General features: G+C 35.2%; 2 non-coding genes across 2 annotated transcripts; both read right to left on the bottom strand.

Moving 5' to 3' along the window:
• Nucleotides 1-5,017: 5,017 nt before the first annotated feature.
• On the bottom strand, nucleotides 5,018-5,124 carry LOC114170921. The gene has a single exon (XR_003601274.1). It is a non-coding gene; the product is annotated as a small nucleolar RNA R71 (small nucleolar RNA).
• Nucleotides 5,125-8,918: 3,794 nt separating this feature from the next.
• Nucleotides 8,919-9,025, bottom strand: LOC114170923. Its single transcript, XR_003601276.1, has one exon. It is a non-coding gene; the product is annotated as a small nucleolar RNA R71 (small nucleolar RNA).
• Between the last annotated feature and the right edge of the window lie 15,115 nt (nucleotides 9,026-24,140).

The raw sequence follows: 24,140 nt of genomic DNA, 5'->3' as shown, positions 1-24,140 counted from the left end.
GTTTATCTACAATTTCATATGGGATTTGTATATATAATTTTATTGCATTACTTGTCTTATCATTTCTAATATTCATAGAAAAATTTGGATAACTGTTGAAGAAAGCAAAACCATCATGTAAATACTTTCTATTATTACAATTATTGAATCATTAAATTTTTTAAGTCTTATGTCTCTTATTGGACTATTTATTCCCAGCCTATAGTTTGGCTTTGCAGCTACTTGAATTATATTCATCTTTAATATGTTGATTTAAAAGTTATTGTTCTGAGATGTTAATAACTTTTTTATTCTTAGTTCCTGGATAACTATACTCTAAAATATGGATTTCATCTTGATTTGTTGCCCAAAATTTATGTTGTTTATGTTGGCAAAGAGGAAGACTTAAAGATAAAAGGATCTTGATGATGACAAGGAATCTCAAACAAATATTGGAAGACAAGTTATTTTATGTTTAAAGCTTTATTGTAATAAGTTAATTACGTTTTAAGTAGCGTAAATTAGCTTAGATCGTTATGGAACAACAACTAGCTCTAAATCTTTCAAGGATCCTTTGTATTTTTGTAAAATTCATAATGATAATCGATTATCAATTAGGATAATCGAGTATCCTAAGTTTTGTTCAATTTTCAAAAAAGTCACTAGAATAATTGATTATCTCTATGGATAATCGATTATCAACTCAAACATTTGTTTTTAGAAAATGCACTAGAATAATCGATTACCACTTATAATAATTGATTATCCCTTGTTGTTTTGAACTTGACTGTTTAGTTATGTGACCTAATTTTCGAACCTCTATTTAAAAAACTGTTTTCCAACTTAGAACTTGCCTTTTTGAGAACCAGAGTTCTAGTGCTGTGACTACAAAGTGTTCTCTGAATTTTCTTAAAAATGGCTTTGAAAAGCCTAGTGTGGGTAGAGCGGTAAATTTTTCTAAGGGGGTTCTTAGAAGATTGGATGTTCTTATTGTTGCTAGGAAAGCTAGTCGTTTCTCTATGTGATTTAGAGGAAGTGACTTTTCATCTCTTGTGTCTTCAAGAGAGGTGTTTTATAATCCTTTATTCTCTTAATATGATTGTACTATGATTATTGTAGTGATTAAGTTAATCTCTTTGTTTAAAGAGATTAAAAACTAGATGTAGGGTCTTTTGATCCAAACCAGTATAAATATCTGTGTTGAATCTTCTTCCCTATCTCTTTAATTTACCTGGTTTTAAATTTAAAGGAACTAAGACTTTAATTTAAACTGTAAAATTTGGAATTTTTTTTAAAAGTATTAATTTTATTAATAAACCAATTCACCCCATCTTGGTTTTTCTCCATTACCACATTATACCGCTGCTCATTTGCATCAATTGGTATTAGAGCTTACTTTGATAGTTTTTCAAAAATTTTCGAAAATGGACCTGTGTTTTTTACAGGTGAAAACTACCATTTCTAGAAAGTTAGGATGCAAATTCTTTTGGAATCTATTGATAGGGGTATTTAGGATGTTGTGATAAATGGTTTGCTTGTTCTTGTTAATGTTAATTATGTGTAGGAACCATAGCCTTTTTCACAATGGACTATGGATAAAAATAGACAAGCTCAATATGATGTTAAAGCAAGAAACATTATTTCATCTATTTTGACCCTTGATGAATTTGATAGGACATTTATTTGCACTAGTGCACGTGAGATGTGGGAAATCTTGCGAGTAACTCATGAAGGAATGGACGACGTAAAATAGGCTCGGAAGAACTCTTTGATCCAAGAATACGAAATGTTTCGTATACAACAAGGAGAAACTATCTACGATGCGCAGAAGCGATTCCCACACATCGTCAATCATCTCATGAGTTTAGGTAAAACTTTCGACACTAATGAATTACATATAAAAATTCTAAAATCTTTAAACAAGACTTGGCAACCAAAGCGACAACCATTATTGAGTCACAAAATCTTGCAACAATGTCATGGAAGCTCTATTTGGAAAGTTAACGGAGGACAAGCTTGAACTAGGAAAATTAAATGATTTTAAGGAATTACAAAGTAAATTTGAAAAATCTCATGAAAAAGAAGAAATTTAAAAAATTTCAATTTCAATTTTAGAAAATAAAGAAACTGAAATTGTTGAATATGCATCTTGCAAAACCTATGTGTTTGATTTAAATATTTTAGAAAAACAACTTGAAGATTCATTAGAAAATAAAACTTTTGAAAAACCTGTTTTTAAGAAAAAGAATCTAAATAGAAGCATGTATGTTCTTAGTAATAAAATTAATTATAAAAGGGCTCGGAGAGTATGGGTAGAAAAGGAACTGCTTACTCTATGAATGCATGTGTTTCTACTTGTTTTTATTGCATGAAAAATGGTCATACATCAAATCAATGCAATATCAAACATTTTGGTGTTCCAAATTGGAAGTATGATTGGGTGCTTGTTGTTAAGTAATTGTTTTATTGATCTAACCCCAAGAACCCAGACAAGTTGTTGGGGACCTAAATAAATTGTTTTCTTGTTTTGCAGATAACTTCAAAATTCAGAAAATCAATGTGGTATCTATAACGTTGATCGAGGTCATACCCGACCAAATAAAACATGTAAATACAGTACTCAGAAGTTAACCCAAGGTCGTCTCCTAGTTACCATTGTTTTCACTCAAAGGTTCCAGATTCAACAAAAGGAAGGGGGGTTGGTTTGACAAATTCAGATTTAAACACAAAATTAACAAAACGTAATTGCAAAACGTAATTAAACAGATTTCAAAAGGTATTGATTCCTTGATTCAATTGAAATTTAACCAATCACAGATTACACAATTAATTGTGCTATCCAATTTGCTCCCATGAAACCCGAAATTAATCAACTAAGTGATAATTGACACACACAGATTAAGCATATTGTGAACAACCCACACTCATTAAGCATGATTATAAGTCGGTTTAGGTATAAAAACACAAAATAAAGATTAAGCGTCCATCAATTTTGTATTCTACCATGAAAATGCAACTTGAAGAAGGACAAATCAGAACAAAAATTCAAATCAAAACGAACAACAACCACATGGTTTCATTTCAATTTCTTCAAGGAATCAATATAAAAAGCTTAGCTAGACATGGAATTCGAAAAATAACTCAAAATAGAAACGAAATTACATTACAAGAGTAGAGAAAGAGTGAACAAACACATTTTTTTATTGAATGGGACGAAAACCCTAAGTTGGGTGGTGCTCCAATGGTTTCAAATCACCAAAATCGAAAAACCCTAAGTGGGTGCTCTCCTAAGAACGTTAAAACAGAATGGGGAAGAAGAAAGCTTTGCTGCCCATGAGAAAATGACCTAAAAACATGGTCACATCACTACAGACCCACATATTTACAAAAATGTCATTTTGCCACTCATAATTACAAAAATGCCATTATGGGTTGAAAATGGTAGCCTAGTGATGTAGACAGGCTCATTGGCATGGCGCTGACGTGGCAATGATGTGAAAACTTTCCCTTCATCTTAAGATTAATGTCCAAGCTCCAAAATTTGCTCCACAAAATACCAAAAAATAATTAGTAACAAAAATTAGACCAATTAATGCCAAATTACTTAAAACTCGGAATAATGGCCCACTAAAGCCCAATTGAGAAAAATGCTCTAACAAAAGACAATTAAGCATTAAACAAGTATCAAAATGGGTACAAAAGGGAAATGGAATAAAAAAAAATAATGACTCCTCAAACGTCCCGACTGGAAATTACTTAAATAAAATAATTTCTCAGGTCTCATAGTATCTTGATAGTGGATGCTCAAGTCTGGTGTTTGTGTCATTCAAGTCTGGTTCATTTGGTATATGTTCATTGTGATAGTGTTTCTGTGTGTTTTGTGTATTGTGCGTGTTATTTGTGTTGTGGAGTGAAAGTGTCGTGGCGCATAATAGTGTCATTTCTAGAGTAGTGAATAGTGCATGAATAATGTCGAATTCTGGCATTTAACTTGTGGAATTTTGATCTGGTAGCTACGGTGCTTGTTTTCACTTGAAATTTTTTTCCCTACTTCTAAGACTTTGAACTTGATGGGAAAAATTGATGGAGCAGCTGGTATGGTGTGGTTTGAGAGATTCAAAAAAATTTTGGACTAATTTTCAGTCAAACTTCAAAGGACCATAACTTTTGCTCTTATTATCATAACCACTATTATTTTTTATGCATTTGGGGTGAAATTTAATTTCCTACCCTGTCATAGACCTCTTTCTCGGCTATCAAAATCATATTCTCCAGAAAATGTTGTTTTCTATTTTTTATCAATATTTTGTGATTTGTCTTCATTTTTTTCACATTTGAAAAACTTTTAAAAATACTTAAACTTTGAGTTTTGAGCTGTTTTTTTTTTGTGGTACTGTTTGATTACTCAAGGGAAAATCCTACCAACTTTCAAATCATTTGGAATTCGTTTGAGTATACTTGTAATTTTACCCTTTGTTTTACCGATACCACTAGAATTAATGTATTTTGGTGCATGACTAGGGGAAATCCAAGAGACTTACAACCATTTGACCTTGAGATTGATAGGACCTTCCATAGAGGACTTATGCATAATAGGAATCCATCTGTACATCCTGTATATTTTGTGACCGTTCCTGATTCACCTGATACTCATGTTTCTATGCATTCGTATCATTTTGACATTCATTTTGAAACTGATAACATGGATCAACCTCCACCTTATGAGAGGACAATGAGTCAATCTCCCGAGGAGGAAGTTCCTTATGTTGTAAAAGTTGGATTAATACACTTGTTGGAAAAGTTTCATGGCGTTGTAGGTGAGGACCCGTGCAAACACTTGAAGCAGTTCCATGTTATGTATTCCACTATGAAGCCCGCAGATGTCCAAGAAGATATTGTGTACTTGAAGGCTTTTCCTCATTCCTTGGAGGGTAATGCAAAAGATTGGTTGTACTACCTTGCAACAAGGTCCATCACGAGCTTAGATGACTTGAAGAAATTGTTCTTGGTCAAATTCTTCCATGCATCCAGGACAACAACCATAAGAAAGGAGATTCATGGCATCAAGCAACAGTTTGGGGAGAGTCTCTATGAATAATGGGAGATATTCAAGAATTTGTGTTCTAGTTGCCCACACCACAAAATATCTGAGCATTTGCTTCTTCAGTATTTTTATGAAGGCTTGCACCATATGGATAGGAGTATGATTGATGCTACAAGTGATGGTGCTCTTGGTAATTCGACCCCAGCAATAACGAGGCAATTGATTGAGAACTTGGCCTCTAACTCTTAGCAATTTGGCGCAAGAAATGATGCCATTGTTGTTAAGGGAGTTCATGATGTAGGAGCTGCCGAGTACACTAAGAAGTTGGAGAGCAAGATTTATGCTCTTACCATCTTAGTCGACCAACTTGTTGGGAATCAAAGAGCTGCACCTTTTAATGCAAGAGTCTATTGCATTTGCACGTCATTTGAGCATTTTACAGATTCTTGCCACGCCTTGCAACAAGCCACAACTTTTACACCTTCTAATACTCCTCAAGCCTATGCTGTTAACATTTTCAACAATAGGTCGCCCCAACAACACCAGCAAAACCATGATTTATCAATCAACAGATACAATCTAGGTTGGAGAAATCATTCTAATTTGAGATGGGGCAACCAGCAATAACAAGAAAACCAACAGGTTCAAAATGTGCAGCCACCTCCTCACCAACAACAAAGAGTTGCACCTGCACCACAAGATGCGCCAGTTCCACCTGTCCCTACTAGTACCCCAGCTCCTGCTGCACCATCATCTTCTCCACTCTCCATTTTTAGGTTTTCAAAGCTTTGAAGGTGACCCATGGAGGCACGAACCCTAGGCAATCAACTAAGCGAAAATTACCATGGATTCAATAGGTCATTAAGCACAACAAATTTCAAGCAATTAACACCCACATATTGAAGCAAGCTGTGACAAAACTCACAAACACTAAGCATGAATATGAGCCATTAATGTGCACACACAAATTTGAGATTAAGCATGCATCACCAATGTATTTATCATTAAAACCCAACCTAAAATAGATGAAATTCTGAATACAACCCAAAAATGACAAACAATCTCATGGTTTCATTTCAATTTCGTCAAGGAATCAATGCAAAAAGCTTAGCTAGACATGGAAATGGAGCAATTAAGCACTTCAATTCTGAATTCAAACAAAACAGAACATCAAAAATAAAAAACTCTAACCTACTTCAAATGCAAATTCAAAAGTAAGAGCAAAAGAGAAATTTCAAGGTTTTGAATGAACGAAAATCACTACTATCATATAAGAACCGAAAACCCCATCAATGGGTGTTGTTCCAAGTCAATACAATCCATAAAATGAGATGCCCAAGCAAGCAAATGAATTCAAAAAGTAAAACCAACATTGGGAGCTGTCAAAATATGCATAAAAACGATAAAAACTAGGCAAAAACGTGAAAAACCGCAAGGAGCACCTCCATGGACACCCACTAAAGCCCAACAGATTAAAAAACACTAAAGATGAACAATTAAGCATTGAACAACTGTCAAATGGGTACACAAAGGCTAGTGGAAAAGAGGAAAATGATGACTCATCAATAAGCCAACATTCGAGGCCCACTAGTGGTATTTTTGTAATTCTGCACCCAATAGTGGCAATTTTGTAAATATGTGAATCTTAGGTGATGTGACCACGTATAGGAGGGGCTAATTTTCGTTTTCCAACAGCATCATCTTCCCCACTCTCCATTTTAGGTTTTTGAAGCTTTGCAAGGAGACCCATGGAGGCACAAGTTCATTTTTCATGTTTTCCACTCATTTTTCACGTTTTATGAGTTGTGGACAACACTAATTGTTGGGGTTTTCATTTTCTACACGTTGGGTAACATTTATATTGAAGCATTTCTATTTTTGTTGGTTGTTTTCCTTCTTGCCCCTTTCTCTCCTTCCACATTTTTGTTTCTTGTACCAATTTAGGTTTTCTGCACTATTTTGTACCAATTTGAATGGTTGAATCACAAATTATGTTGAACCCTAATTCGAATTCCATGAGGCGCTAAGTTTACGTGTTGATTCTTTGCAGATATTGAATTGAAACCTTGAGAATAGTGTTTTGTTCGGTGGAGTTTTGTTAAACTCTCCATTCTGAATTTGTGTTTGGGTTTAATGAAGAAACCATTTTGTTTTTACTTAATTTATAGAGTGGAATCGTTGTGTGTTCATGCTTAATGAACTGTAGCAGATTCATGAATGTGTGCATTGCTTAATTACACTTGAGTTTGAGTTAATTTGTGCTTAGTAATTAATTCGGGTCTCATGAGAGTTAATATAACCATTTTTATTTGTAATCCGTGATTGGTGGATTTTCATTTGAACTAAGGAATCAACACTATTTTTACATCGTTTTTACACATCTGTATTTAAGTTTTCAATTGTGTGTTACATCCGTAAATCTGCCAAACCCCCCTTGTGTTATAGTGTTGTGTTCATCTTGAAATTGAAGCTTTGGACGAAAATTTTGGTCATTGGGAGACAACTTGGTTCAACTTTTATATACTACATTTAATCTATTTTAATTCGGTGGGGTACACCCCCTATCAAATTTGGCGCCGTTGTCGAGGACCAATAGTTTTGTTCTAAGTAAAATTTTTAGTGTGTCTGTGTTTGTATCTATAAGTGTTTGTGTTTGTGTTTGGTAATTTGGTGTGTGTGTGTGTGGAGTTCAGGTGTGGTTGAGTTGGTATATGTTGATTGTGGTAGTGTTTTTGTATACTATGCGTGTTGTTTGTGTTGTAGAGTGAATAGTGTCACGGCGCATGAATAATGTCAATTCTAGTGTAGTGAATAGTGTTGAATATTGTTCGATTTTAGCATTTAACTTGTGGAATTTAGTTCTGGTAGCTACGGTGCTTGTTTTGACTTGAAATTTTTTCTCCCCACTTCTAAGATCTTGAACATGATGGGAAAAATGGCTGGAGCAGCTGTTATGGTGTGAGTTGAGAGATTCAAAAAAGATTGGACTGATTTTTAGTCAAACTTCAGAGGACCATAACTTTTGCTCTTGTTATCAGAATCAACATTATTTTTATGCATTTGGGGTAGAATTGAATTTCCTACCTTGTCGAAACCCGCTTTGTCAGTTATCAAATTTAAAAAAAAATTAAAAATACTTGCACTTTGAGTTTTGAGCTAATTATTTTTTGTGGAACTGTTTGATCAGTCAAAGGATAATCCTACCAATTTTCAAGTCATTTAGAGTTAGTTTGAGTATACTGGTAGTTTTACCCTTTGTTATGGGAATACCACTAGAATTAATGTATTTTCGTGCATGACTAGGGGAAACCCAAGTGAATTACGACCCATTGACCATGAGATTGATAGGACCTTCCATAGAGGACGTAGGCATCTTAGGAATCCATCTTTACATGCTGACTATTCTATGACTTTTCCTGATTCTTCTCATACTTCTGACACTTCTCATTTTGTTCATTTTTTGCATTCTGAGCATACTGTTTATTCTGATCATTCTGATTTTCATACTAATAATATGGCTTAACCTCCTCCACCTCATGAAAGGACAATGAGTGAGCTCACTACACTAGAGTTCACTTATGACAGTTTATGCATTCAATATCCTGAGGAGGAAGTTCCATACGTGTTAAAAACTGGATCAATACACTTGTTGCCAAAGTTTCACAGCCTTATAGGTGAGGACCCGTGCAAACACTTGAAGCAGTTTCATGTTGTGTATTCCACCATTAAGCCTGTAGATGTCCAAGAAGACCATGCCTACTTGAAGGCCTTTCCTCATTCCTTGGAGGGTAATGTAAAAGACTGGTTGTACTACCTTACAGTCAGGTCCATCACGAGCTGGGATGACTTGAAGAGATTGTTCCTGGCCAAATTCTTCCCTGCTTGTAGGACCACAACCATAAGGAACGAAATTTTTAGCATCAAGCAACAATCTGGGGAGACCCTCTATGAATACTAGGAGAGGTTCAAGAATCTTTGTTCAAGTTGCCCCCACCATCAAATCTCTGAACATATACTTCTACAATATTTTTAGGAAGGCCAGCACCACATGGATAACAACATGATTTATGTCGCAAGTGGTGGCGCTCTTGGTAACATGACCCCAGTTGCAACTAGACAACTAATTGAGAACATGGCTTCCAATTCTCAACAATTTGGCATAATGAGTGATGCCATAGTTGTTAGAGGAGTTCATGATGTAGGGGGTAGCCAAATACACCAAGAAGTTGAAGAGTAAGATTAATGCTCTTACCCCACTGGTCAACCAACTTGCTTCCAATCAAAGAGCTCCAGCTACAAGAGTTTGGGGCCTTTGTACATCCGTCGATCATTTCACAGACTCTTGCCCAACATTGCAATAATAGGCCATTCTTCTTCTACACTAGTGGATACTCATCAAGCGTATGCGGCTAATATTTTCGATAACAATAGGCCCCAACACCAGGATGGAGGAATCACCCTAATCTGAGATGGGGAAACCAAGGCAACCAACAACAGCAAAACCAACAGTTTCAAAACGCGCATCCACCTCCTCAATAAAGAGTTGCGCCTACACAAGCTGCTCCTGTTCCACTTATACCCATACGAGCTCTAGCTCCTGCTGCACCTGCACCTACCCCTTCTACTTCATTGGAAGAGTTGGTTAGAGTGATGACACTTCATAATATGCAATTCCAGTAGGAGACTAGAGCCTCAATCCAGACTTTAACAAATCAAATGGGGTAGATGGCTACGCAACTTAATCAAGCATAGGCTCAAAATTCTTATAAGTTGCCATCAAAGACGGTGGAGAATCTGAGAAATATGAGTGCCATCACATTGAGATCTGGGAAAAAGATTAAAGTTCCCACTCCTAAGCCTACACCTCAAGAGGAAGTTGACCTTGCTGCTACACATCAGAGAAAGCATGATGATGCTCATGTAGCCCTTCCTTCCATATTTGTTATACCTCTCATACCTCTTCCCTTCCCTCCAAGATCTATTCCAAGATAGATAATCGAAGAGGTTGACAAGGAGATCCTAGAAACATTCAGGAAGGTGGAGGTGAACGTACCTATTTTGGACGCCATCAAATATGCCAAGTTCTTGAAGGAGTTGTGCACGCACAAGAAGAGGATGAAGGGCAATGAGAGGATCAACATGGGGAGAAACATATTTGCACTGATAGGTAAATTTGTTCCTCAAATCCCTGAAAAGTGTAAAGACCCAGGTACATTCTGTGTTCCCTATATTATTGGTAATAATAAGTTTAAGAATGCTATGCTTGATCTGGGTGCTTCGATTAATGTCATGCCTCTGTCTATTTTAGATTCTTTGTCTCTTAGACCATTGCAACCGACGAGTGTGGTCATTCAATTGGTAAATAGAAGTGTTGCCCACCCTGTTGGTTTCATTGAGGATGTCTTGGTTCGGGTCGGTGAACTGATTTTTCCTGCTGATTTTTACATTCTTGATATGGAAGAGGGATTTTCCCATGGTTCTGCCCCACTCATTTTAAGGAGACCACTTTTAAATACAGCTCGAACCAAAATTGATGTCCATGTTGGCACTTTATCCATGGAGTTTGATGACATTGTCGTACATTTTAATATTTTGGATGCCATGAAACATCCTTTTGAGGATCACTTTGTTTTTCACGTTGATATCATTGATCATGCTATTGATGGACATATTTCTAATTTCCACTCTTTGCATGCATTAAAAAATTCATTTGTGTCTGAGTTATTTGAGTTTGCATACATTGATGTTCTTGATTCTGATTCTAATTTTGATACTGAATATGATGCGGATAATGTTGAATCTGATGAGTTTGACTCTCTGTGTGTTGTACCTATTGACTTTGATGTTATACAATCAAATTGCACTAACCATGTTGCAGGAAGTACATATGCATCTGATTGTTATATTGAGGTACATGCTGGGGAACCCATTTCTCCCTCCTCTCTAGTTCCTGATATTCAACCAGCATCCAACACTCCAGAGTTGAAACCGTTACCAGACAACCTCAAGTATGTCTACTTGGAGGAGGAGGAGGACAAACTGTCAGTCATCATTTCCACCTCCCTCATTGCTAAATAAGAGTATAGGTTGTTGCATGTTCTTAAAAAGCACAAGAAGGCAATTGGATGGACATTGGCTAACATTCCTGGTATTAGCCCATCAACATGCATGCACAGGATATTGTTGGAAGATGAAGCAAAGCCAGTGAGACAGCAATAAAGGCGACTCAACCTTGTCATCTCAGATGTTGTTAACAAGGAGGTGACCAAGCTTCTACAAGATAGGATCATCTACCCCATTTCAGACAGTTAGTGGGTCAACCCTATCCATGTTGTTCCCAAAAAGACAGGCCTCACTATAGTCAAGAATGAAAAAGAAGAGCTGATTCCAACAAGAGTGCAAAACAGTTGGAGAGTTTGCATCGACTACAAAAGGTTAATTCAAGAAACCAGGAAAGACAACTTCCCCCTGCCTTTTATTGATCAAATGCTTGAGCACTTGGTAGGTAAGTCCAACTATTGTTTTCTTAATGGTTTTTCTAGTTACTTTCAAATTCATATTGCACCTAAGGACAAAGAGAAAACCACATTCACCTGCCCCTTTGGCACTTTTGCCTATAGGAGGATGCCGTTTGGCCTATGCAATGCTCCTGGCACATTCCAGCAATGCATGCTTAGCATTTTCAGTGATTTTCTTGAAAAATGCATAGAGTTGTTTATGGACGATTTTACTGTGTATGGATCCTCTTTTGATACATGTTTAGACAACCTCGACAAAGTTTTGAATAGGTGCATCCAATCTAACCTTGTTTTCAATTTTGAAAAATGCCATTTCACAATAGAACAAGGCATAGTTTTAGGGCACATCATTTCAAGTAAGGGCATTGAAGTTGACCCTACCAAGATTTCAATTATTTCACAATTGCCTTACCTCTCTTCTGCACGAGAGGTTCGTTCTTTTCTTGGCCATGCAGGATTATACAGGTGCTTCATCTAGGACTTTAGTAAGAAGACTTTCCACTGTCCAACTTACTGCAAAAAGATTTGACTTCATTTTTAGTGACGAATGCAAAGAGGCTTTTGGTTGCCTCAAGAAGGCCCTGACTACCACTCCGATCATTGAGGCGCCCAATTGGACAGCCCCGTTCGAGCTGATGTGGGATGCATCCAATTATGCTTTGGGGGTTGTTCTGGCTCAAAGGATTGATAAGCAGTCGAGGGTAATCTACTACGCCTCTAGGACATTGGATGTTGCCCAAGCAAACTACACCACAACAAAGAATGAGCTTTTTGCGGTTGTTTTTGGGCTTGAAAAGTTTAGATCTTATCTGCTTGGTTCTCCTGTTTTTGTGTTTACCAACCATGCAGCTCTTAAGTACCTGTTGAAGAAGGCAGAATCCAAGCCTCGGCTGATTAGATGGATGCTCTGGCTCTAGGAATTTGATTTGGAGATTCATGATAAGAGCAAAGCACAAAACTTCGGTGCAGACCACTTGAGCAGGATTGAGAGGTCTGATGATGATGCTTCACCAATCCGGGATGACTTTCCCGATGAAAGTTTGTTGACACTCTCTGTTTCTTTTCCCTCCCCATGGTTTTCTAACGTTGTGAATTATCTTGATGCTTTTGTTTTTCCTCCCCTAGCATCCATAGCTCAATGTGATAAACTCAAAAGCGATACTAGGTATTATATTTGGGATGACCCCTATTTGTGAAAGATGTGCAATGATCAGGTTACCAGGAGATGTATTCTGGACCACGGGATTGACTCGATCCTTCAATTTTGTCATTCATTTGCACCTGGATTGTGGATTTTAGTGGCGCACGATCTTCAAGATGCGTGGAGGATTTGCAACACAAGTGAGCAATGCCTCAACAGATGCCTTAACAACCTATGTTATTTTGTCAGGTCTTCGATGTTTGGGGTATAGATTTCATATGCCATTCCCTATTTCTTTTGGTTTTACTTACATCTTACTTGTTATTGATTATGTCTTAAAGTGGGTGGAAGCTAAAGCCACCAGGACTAACGATGCTCAATTTTTTATAGACTTTGTCAGGTCTCACATATTCTGTAGGTTTGGAATTCCTAGAGTTGTTGTTAGTGACTAGGGCACCCATTTCTGTAATAGGTCCGTGGGGGGCTTTGCTTTGGAAATACGGGGTTATGCATGAGATTTCCACACCATATCACCCCCAAACTAACGGGCAAGCCGAGATATCAAGTAGAGAGATCAAGCAGCTAGTGTAGAAGATTGTGCAGCCCAACCGAAAGGATTAGAGCAACAGACTTGAAGACACTTTCTAGGCTCATAAAACTGCTTACAAGGAACCTATTGGGATGTCTCCTTATCGGGTTGTCTTTGGTAAGTCATGACACCTACCAGTGGAAATAGAGCACCGAGCCTACTGGGTTATCAAATCATGCAACTTCCCACTTGATCAAGCTGGGGAGTAAAGAAAGTTGCAACTGAATGAATTAGATGAGATCTGTTTGGAAGCATATCATAACTCTATGTTCTACAAAGAAAAGACCAAGAGATTCCATGATAGCTCCAAAGCTAGGAAGGAATTTGTTGTTGGTCAGCAAGTGTTATTGTAAAACTCTAGACTTGGTCTCATGGGTGGTAAGTTGCAGTCAAAGTGGATTGGTCCTTTTGTGGTGACTAATGTTTATCCTTATGATGCAGTTGAGATCAAGAGCCAATCCATCGATAAGAGCTTCAAAGTGAATGGGCATCGTCTGAAGCCATTCCTCAATAACCCTGCCTTACTTTTATTACACTTGTCCAGGCCCATCTGCTGATGTTTCATTGGTTGATACTATGCTGAGTCAGATTAAGACAATGTGTAGTTTAAGTGTGGGGGAGTTTGTTGGTTGTCGTTTCCTTTTGTTTGTTTCCATTTTGTTAATTTGTGTTAAGTTTTTATTTTCTATTTGGGACACTCACTTCACTTTTGGAGGATGAGTTGTTGGTTGTTTTGTGCACTGATATCCTTGTTTTCTCTTTGCATGTCAAGTTTATTTTGAATTGTTTTACCCTGTGTGAGAATTTGAGCCACTCTCTGTTCTTTCTTATGTGATATATGCCTCTTGAATGCTTGCACAATTGCCTTGGCTTGACTCTTTCTGATGCTTTTCTGATTCACATGCAAGTTTGGATATGATTTAGGCAATTTTGTTCCGATGAGCCTATAGCCAGATGATCCTACCTTGGACTGTTTCCGTTGATAGCCCTTTTTGAGCTTGCATACCCTTTCATTGTTCTACAGCTTATTACAAGCCCTTAACCTGAAAAACCATGATTCATCCTACCTTAGGAAATTTTGGAGCTTTAGAATTGTTTTGGAAATATGTGTTATTCTTTAAGTGTGGTTGCGCACAATAACTGTGGTTGTTCACACACACTTGTTTTATTCATGGATTGCTCATTTGTACATTTTATGTTGGACTTGAAAACGGTTATTTCTCTACTCTAAAATGAAAAGAAAAAAAAAATGAAAAATGAAGAAAAAAAATGAAAAGAAAGAAAGGAGGTTTGGGTTTTGTAACATTCTACGAGAATTGAATATGGAGGAGTTGGAGTTTGGAATTGCTTTGATGCTTGATTTTGACATATTTCCCCATTGCTCCTATATTTCCTTTGGTTCTTTTTAGCCACTTATCCATATGTTCCACACGTTGTCCTCAACCCCATTACAACCTTGAAAAGTCCTTCTGATCTTGATTTGCATGCGTTTTGGTTTGGTTGTTGGTTCTAACGGCTTGCCAAGTCTGTTTGATTTTCATTTTTCAGGGGAGCTTTGAGAGTAAACAGTAGCATGGAGATTTGAGTGATATAGTGCATATTTTGTGAGGTTATGTAGCTTTCAATTTACCCTGAGCTGAACTGAGTACTTGACATGTTTTGAATTGCTTGGATGATGTTCATGAATACCTTGCAGCTTTGAATCATTATGTGCTGGATGTGTTTCCATTTGTCTGTTTCGAGTCTATTTGTCTTGTGTTTCTTTTTGTCTCTCTTGTTATGTCTGTGATGTCCTTGCTTTGCTTTACTTTTTAATTTTGCCTAGGAGTGCAAAAGGGTAAGTGTGGTCGATTTTGATGAGTCATTATTTTGGTGTGATTGTGTAATATATCTAATTGTATTGTAAATATGTTTATTTCGTTAGCTCACCCTATCTGCTTGTGTGTGGCGATGATCGTATACACGGTATACGTGAGCAGACAATGTTACAGGTGGATCTGGTGAGGCGTAGAGCCGAAGCGAGGCTAGACTTGGGATATTTCATCATGGATTTATGTTTTTATGATTTTAAGTCATTTGTAAACTCTTATGTTATCAAACTTTAATTTTATAATGGATATTTACTCGTTTGGACTTTAGTTATTGTCATGGTGAAATAAAAGTTTTAAAATTTCCCATGTTTTTGGGAAATAGATTTATAATTAATGAGATTTTAATTTCTTACTATATTTTATTTATTTAAATCTGTAATATCCGGTCGCGATGTTACATTCTTCACAATAGTTGGAGAACAAATAATTGTTAGACAAATGTCATCAAGAAGGGGGTTGAATTGATGCTTTTAAAAAAAAATTGTCTTGATATCTATACTTAAGAAAATATCCTTTTTTTAATTATTAATTAAGTGTGTTACCGGAAGTGTAAAAAAGAGGTAAAGGAAAGAAGAAATTCACACACTGGTTCGGGTATAGCCAACCCTGTATCCAATTCCTAGTCACCTCAATGTGAGAATGACAATCCCAATTCACTATCTTTAGATTATTTCAGTTACAACCACAATGACATAGTGAAACATGCAATAGAAAATTTCTAAAGATTGATTAACACTTATCTTGAGCCCTTTCAAGATGTGACAACACCTTCCTTCAATCACACAAGGGATGAAACACCTCCTTTGTACAAAACAAACAATGAAAATTACTACTAAAAAAATGATGCATTGTCTCCTGGAAAGTAAGAGTATAAAGATAGAATGCTCAGCGGTAAACTCCTTTCACAAGTGAATTCTCGTTACCAACTTGAATAAGAGAGGAAAAAACTTAACCGATATTTTTGTGCTTCTCCATAGTAGTGTGTTATGTGTTTTCTCATTCTCAAATTGGGTTGTTTAAAGAGTTTTAATTGAGTTTTCTTAAAAAACATAATTCAATTAATTCAAAAATAAAATCAAATAAATTCGAAAATCAATTTTTATTCTTTGTAGAAAAGATGATTTTTAGGAGAAGATATAGTCAAAGAATACTTGATTTAAGAAATAGTTTCAATTCAAAAGATATTTTTATTTTTGAAAATCTATAGAAACATAATTTAATTAATTTCAATAAAATCAAATAAATTCGAAAATGAAATTTTATTCTTTTCAGAAAAGATGATTTATAGGAAAAGATATACTCAGAGAATACTGAGATTTAAATAAAATAGTTTCAATTCAAAAAGATATTGTTATTTTTGAAAGAACTGTAGAAACGTAATTTAATGTTTTAACCTTAATTGATTATGTGCATGAAAAAATGATTTCACTTGTGAAGAGAGATGATTTTGCTGATAATTCTTCTTATGCTTCTTATTTATCTAGAGTGACTTGACACCCTAAATACTCTATATCTTTATCTTGAGCTTTCCTTAATCTTGTAGTATTTTTGCCTGAGTATCCATCAAAATATTTAGCTTTCAAAGATGTAGTGGTGACATCCTTTTTGCTAACAATAATCGTTCTCAATGGACCACCTTCTCATAAGAGCTTTGAAATGAGTTTTTTAGAGAAGAAAAAAAGTTCGTAGTATTGGAGAACATATTTTGCACCAACATTTGATATTCCTCATTATCATGTAGAATATGAGTAAGAATAGTTGCATGTGCATCTAGTATTTTGCAACTATCCACAAGGAATTTGAAGGTTTTTTGTGTAGCGTAAAAGCATGCAGTTCTTCTGTTATACAAGGGGTCCGACCAAAAATTATTTGTGGCGGTAAAGGTGTTGGTATTGAAAAAAACCTCAACATTAAGAGATGTTTTTCATAATTTTTAAAGATAATGATGAAGATTCAAGCTTAGTCTACAACTTTCTTGCTTTTAATTTGAGTTTTTCACATAAGGTACTTTTTTGAACTCTAGAGTACATCACTACTAAAAACAATATAAATTCTAGCAGTTACTTTCTTCAAATGCGGCGATTTTAACTGCCACAATTCACACTTGCAGCGTATTTGAAAATCGTCGCAATTCAAGTTATCACAAAGCAAAATTGTGGCAATTTCAACCAAACTACCACAACTTTAATTCGTGAAGCTAAAAATATAATATAATAATTAATGCTTAATTATTGATTTAGTCATTTAATTTGTTACTTTGGTTCATTTTATTATTTTTTGGTTCAATTTAATCTTGCAATTTTAAAAAATATTCAATTTGGTCTCCTTATTATTTTTGATTCAATTTAGTCCTCTCTTTTTTAAACAATTCAATTTTGTCCTCTTCGATTGGAGACCAATGTAGTAATTAAGCTTAATTACAATTAGGGATGTCAAAACGCGACAACCCGACCCGTTTAGCCCGACCCGTTTCTAACCCGTCAAAATCGGGTTGGGTCAGGTCAACCCCACATCTGGAAACATGTTAGGATCTTTAACCTGTCCTGCTAATGGACGGGGTGGTGGGCTGGTGCACCCGAGGCATATGTAGGCAAGGTAAAAAGGTAGTTGTTTATGCCTCGGTTATGAACTGAATCATATTTGAGCATTACTGGCTTGGTTCTCTCCACAACCGAGGCATAATAGGCATAGAAAATTAAAAAAAAGAAGAGAAAATGAAATGTACTTTTTGTAAGACCCGGGAAAAATTAGACTAAAGGGAAATACATGGAAAAAGTTAATGGCTTGATTAATATATTATTGATTTATTTAATTTAAGTAGGTTATTATATTATGAAATAATTATTATTTGAGTGATTTAAGTTATTGTTGTATTTATAATAATTATTTAAGTGATGTAACTTATTGTTATATTTATTTTAAATTTTAATATTATATTTATGGTTGGGAATATGTGTACATAATCAATTGGTGCGTATTATGACATGAGAAAACATTTGGCTTGGTGGTTGATGTGTGTGTTGTTATGCAAAGGTACCAGGGTTTGATTCTAGGTAGCATTAGAATGGTTAAATTGTCTTTCTTTTTCTTTCTCATTTAAATTGTGTGGTCCACAAAACTTTTCCACATTAAGCTTCTCTCTCCTCATTCATGATGGTGCATGGATGGTTTGGATTTCTCTTATTTGATTTTTTGTTGCTACCACATTATGAATATTTTAAGAGAATAAAAATGGCCAAAAGATATATTTTATTTTTTTAAAATAAACAGAAAAGGCTAGGAATAATAAAAGATAAATCTAGTTTCAAATATTACGGTTTTGAGAGGGAGAAAAGGAGAGTTGGAGAAAAAGGAGAAATATGGAGAGTGAAAGAGAAAACCGTGGGAATGAAGAAACGCGTAGCAAAGAGACCATCAGGTAGGGGAAGTTAACGTTGTTCTTTGTGTTGATTGATACATATGTATTGAAGGCATATCTAAGTGTGTAGAATGATGAAGGGTGTCATGTTGTTCTCTCTTGTTATTTTCATGTTCTTGCTAGTTGATGGAATGGTGGTGATGGGCATTGGCTTGTGTTTTCATTCTGAATCCGTGAACCCAATTTTGTTGATGAATGTTTTTCAAAGAATGAGAGAAGCATGGGTCACATGCATTTTGGTCTTTTGATTATTCACATTGTTATAACTTAGGTGTTTTCACGGCAGCATGCAAGGGTGTGGTTCTCGTTTCCGCATGTTCAGTTTCTGCATGGTTTTCATTTTCTATGGTGTGGTTCTCTTTCCAATATTTAATGAAACCATATTATTCTTTTTTTTTTCTTCTTTCTTTCTATTCTCTGTCACGTGCGGATGCATGAGTTCATGGGTTACTTTCTGTTTCTTTTTATTTGCCCTTTTACGAAAGATGTGGGTGGACGGCAGGTTTTGACCATTGCTTTAATTACATCTTTCTAGTTTTTCAAGTTTGCAAGTTGGTAGATGCATGGGTGGAGGTGACAAGTTATTCTTTTCCTTCCTTTTATTTTTGGTGCAGGAATTGTCTTTCTCACTTGCCATAATTCTCTCTTTGGTTTCGGTTGCAGAGTTCATAGAGCAAAGATTGTTTCCTCTTTAAGTTTTGAGTTGCATCGGGATATATGAAGGTGCAACACGTAAAGTTTGGGTGTGCAAAACCAATTTTAGTTTGATGGGGTGTTTATGGTCTTTCATTATTATATCATTGTTTCTTACCACATTGCTTTTCTCTTTCTTCTCTCTTTCTATTCTATTTCACGTGTTTGCATGGCCTAGCTTAGAGTAAGTTTGTTGTAGATTGGAGGGTTATCGTATGGTGGGCCCATGGTGGGAAAGTTCTCCCAAATTTTCACGTTCCTGTAGTATGCATGTGCATTTTCTTTTCATTTCGTTCAAATTGGTGGTGTTTCTTCATAATTTTGTAGAATAGTGGTTTACATGGACATCACAAATTCATGGGCACTACACTTTTATTCTTTTGAATGATCATGTAGTTTAAGGGATTAAACTTTGTGAGTTATATAGCCATAGTTGCCAAATCAATGTTATATTTTTTGCTTGGTTATATTTTAGTTGCATGGTTATGGAATTAAAATAGTGGCTTGGTACTTTAGTTATTGTTATTTATATTGGTTTGGAAATTATTAATAGGGTTCATTTTAGGAGTGTATTATTTGATAAGTTGATGGGTTTATGTTATGGAACTTTATTTCCCGTGCATGATGTGGTGGTGAGTACTTTGTTGGCAATATGAAATTCTCATGTGTTGAGTGTTGGGAGTGTTTTGCCTTGCTTGAAGAATCTTGGTGAAATTAAGTGTTGTGTGAGGTTTTCCGTACCTAGGAATCCAATGAAGACTCTTTTACCTATGTGAAGCAGTGGAAAGAGGTCCTCTTCACCTGGGTGAAGCAATGGTAAAGAATTGGTTCGAGTGTTCATTATAAAAAAATTAATAATAAGCAGAGGCTAATAATGTTACTTAAGGTGATTATGTAAGTTACGTAAAAGCTAATAATTGTTGCGGTTTTAATTTATTCTGATGTGGTTTATGACCTCCATTAATAGAATTTTATTTAATACCTTCAGCCTTTCCCTCGCAATGTTTAACACTCGTTTACATTTTCCCCAATTTTTCAAAGTGTCAAATTCATTTTCGTTTTGGATCTCCGAAATCAGTTTTATTTCCTCAAGAATGGATCGATCTTATCATTACTACAAAAAATGCATTCCTAGTTGTTCTCCTCCTTTTCTCTCACTCTCCATCTTCACTCTTCAGGTGGGAAATTTTTTCTCTCTATACTGCTTTTTTTCTTCTTTTTCCATTATTAATGTTTGATTATTCTTTTTTAGTTGAGAATTTTTGTGTCCTCTTATAGATAATTTAATCGAGCAAAGTTACAAACCCTAGTTTTTGAGAATGGGTCAGATCCAGTATTCTTTACCTTTCTAATATTATTTTTATTTTAATGATTTGTATATTCATGTTAATTTTGTTGTTCAGACACGTGGTTCTGCCTCCTGAAGTGGCTAAAATGTTTCCTAAGAATCTGTTTCTTTCTAGAGTAAGTTGATTTGTTTTTTTTTCATTTTTTTTTCAATTTAATTTTGTGTGTTTGATATGAATTCACTACTTCAATTTTTTACATCATTAGTCATAAAAAGCCTGTTTGTTTATAACTTGAATTAAATTTAAGATTCTCTTTAAATTTTTGTAACATGTCTTCTATGTTGCCAATTTTAGGAATGCTTTTTAAGGCAATTTTATTTGTGTGTGAGCAAGGCTGACTACTTGGCTTTGCACAATGGATTTATCATTGTGAGACTCCCCAATATAGCATGTTCTTTTAAGGCTGAATTTGCCTTCCTCTTTTGACAGTGCATTATGTGTAGGTACACCTTGCTCCTGGAAGTAAATTTAATTTCCAAAAGTATATCAAAATATCCTTGGAGGATGACTTCAATGTTGCTGGTGTCAGGTAACTCTTGTAGACATTGCATTAGTAGCATTTTATTGTATATATGATTTTTCCTATGATAACTTGTTTGACATACTTGCTCACTATGTTGTTGACAGTCCCATCCTCTAGGCTTAATTTGTTGTATTCCTGCTACTAAATTTTAATGGTGGGCAACATTTTTCTTAGTGGAGTTTTATGGAATTCACAATTATTCAATTGAAGGATAACAATTGGTTTACCTTGTAAAAATTTGCAGGATGGCATGCTATGTTTTGGGCATCTTTAATTCCTGTTATGGTAAGTATTCTATTTCTAATAATATAATTTTCAGTTAGACTGATTGGTAGACTTGGTAGAATTGCTTTCATAATGGTTTGTTTTTGGAAAGTTGCCTTAATTGCATGCGGTCATCCCTAGCCCGCCTTAATTGTAGTCTCACGGGTTGTGTTTAGAACAAATTGACTAGAAATGTGACTTAAATATAACTTAATTTGGGTTATTCTAATCTTATAAATGGATTTTTTGAGTGAGTTAGACCCTAGGCCAAAATTATATAATATTATTAGAGCCTCGACTATATATGACTTATATAAAGCTTATAAAGCAAGGGTAATCCTTCCCTTAAAAACCAGTTATGTAGAATTGACTAAAAAGAGAACTTAGATCTAATTGGGTCATCTTGAACTCCTATCACAGACAGTGTGACTGAAGAGTGGTAGGTTTCTTATGTAATTGTTTCTTGTAAAATTCATGTTAGATTCCTTTTTTAATCTTAATTATAGTTGTTACTCTATCTTCTCCCCCTGAATGTTTATTAGGCTCTTTCTGGATAAATTTCTCCACAAGCCTTTGTAGGAGAAGAAAATTAGAAGGTAAAATGAAATAATCTTCTTCCATAAATTAAAATTAGTTTATGCATGAGTTAAAAATAACTTTTACAAAACTAATTGAAAGAAACATCACATATTAACATATGTATGGACTAATATTAACTTCTGAAAGTAATCTATTCCCTTTTACCTTGTTCATTTACTTGTAAATGCTTATGGATAAATTTGTCCAAACCTTAATCTATTTCGACTAGCTACACTTGATAGTTTTTTGGTTTGAAATCTTGTTCTCTTCCCAACTGCATTATCCTGATTAAATTATTTTATCTCCATGATTGATGGATCTAAATTCAGGTTTTTTATGAAGACATTAAGCAAGATAAGTGATTACGAATAACTAAAATTACTACTTATTGGCTTGAAAGCGGAAACTAAAAATGAGTTTGAGTTGAGGCTGCTGCCATCACATGATACACTCAAAGCGAAAGACAAAAGACACTTAAATTTCACTTATTTTACTTTGTACAAAAGTCTCTTATGATGTATTTTATTGTTTCAACATTATCTATTTTTTATATTTACATTATAATTGTTGATACTTTATCAAATTATTAATAAAATTAATTTTGATTAATTTTTGTATAATTTACAAATTTATATATATTTTTTATTTCTATTATAATATTAATTTCATTAAATTAATAAATTATAAATGCAGGTGGGTAATTACTAATAGAGGAAGTTTCAAACCTCCATAAAATAATAGTCACCAATAGAGGAGGTTAAAACCCTCCACAAAACAACCTCTGCAATATAACTTGGATACCAGGGGTCATCCAAAACCTTCACGAATAGCTTGTGGCGACTCTAATTGTGGAGGTTTAGAAAGCCCCCACAAATTAATTTGCGGAGGGTGAAAACTCCCGCAGATTGAAAAAACAAAACCCTCCACTAAATAATAATTTTGGCTTGTTGCAAGTATTCTGCCCGATGTGCGATGCATCGACATTTTTACTCATAATTCCTTGAGGAATAAAGGAGATAGTATGGCTGCGATAGTGGGACATATCGAACCATTTGTTCTAGGAAACTAAATGTTGTTGTGGGGTTGATAGAGGTCGTGCCCCACCAAATTAAAACAGTTAAATGCAGTATGCGAAAGTTAAACCAAGTCGTCTCCCAACAACCAATATTTTCGTCCAAAGCTTCAATTTCCAGATGAACACAACACAACAGTATTATAACACGGGGGGGTTTGGCAGATTCAGTTTCACACAAAATTAACTTCGCAATGCAGAGAAATTTAACAATGCAATGATTCCTTGATTCAATTGAAAGTCCACCAATCACAAATTACCAAATTAATTTTTCTATTCGAATTTGCTCTCATGAACCCTAAGTAATCAACTAAGCGAAAATTACAATGGATTCATTGTCATTAAGCACAACAGATTTCAGGCAGTTAACACCCATAGATTGAAGCAAGCTGTGACAAAACCCATAAACATTAAGCCTGAATACGAGCCATTAATGTGCACAAAACACGAATTTGAGATTAAGCATGCATAAAAAACGTATTTATCATCAAAATGCAACCTGAAATAGATGCAATTCTGAATACAAACTGAAAATGACCAACAATTTCATGGTTTCATTTCAATTTCATCAAGGAATCACTGCAAAAGGCTTAAATAGACATGGAAATGGAGCACACAAGCCCTTCAAAATGGAATTCACAAAAACAGGGCATCAAACCCTAACCTACAAATTGTTAAAACGTAAATCAAAGCAAAAGAGAGATTTTAAAGCTTCAATGGAATGAAAAACACTGTTGTGATATATAAATCCGAAAACCACGTCAATGGGTGTTGTTCCAAGTCAATAAAATCCACAAAATGAGATGCCCAATCTACCAAATGCGTTCAAAACGTAAATCCCACATTGGGTGCTGTCAAATGTGCATAGAAATGGCAAAAACTAGTGCAAAAACATCAAAAGCGAGAAGAACACCTCCATGGACATACACCAAAGCTTGGGAGCGTGAAATGGAGGTTGGAGAAGATCATATGCGGCTGCTGCATGCCAAGAGACCTAATTCTCGTGGTCAAATCAACTCTGCCACTCAAAGTTACAAAATGCCACTACTAAGCCTCAAATGTTGGTTCATTCACTCAGATGACGTGGAAATGATGTGACA

This window comes from Vigna unguiculata, chromosome 11 (assembly GCF_004118075.2).
Source record: "Vigna unguiculata cultivar IT97K-499-35 chromosome 11, ASM411807v1, whole genome shotgun sequence".
Lineage (NCBI taxonomy): Eukaryota > Viridiplantae > Streptophyta > Magnoliopsida > Fabales > Fabaceae > Vigna > Vigna unguiculata.
The sequence above is the reverse complement of the archived record's forward strand: the minus strand, read 5'-3'. Positions and strand labels throughout refer to the sequence as shown.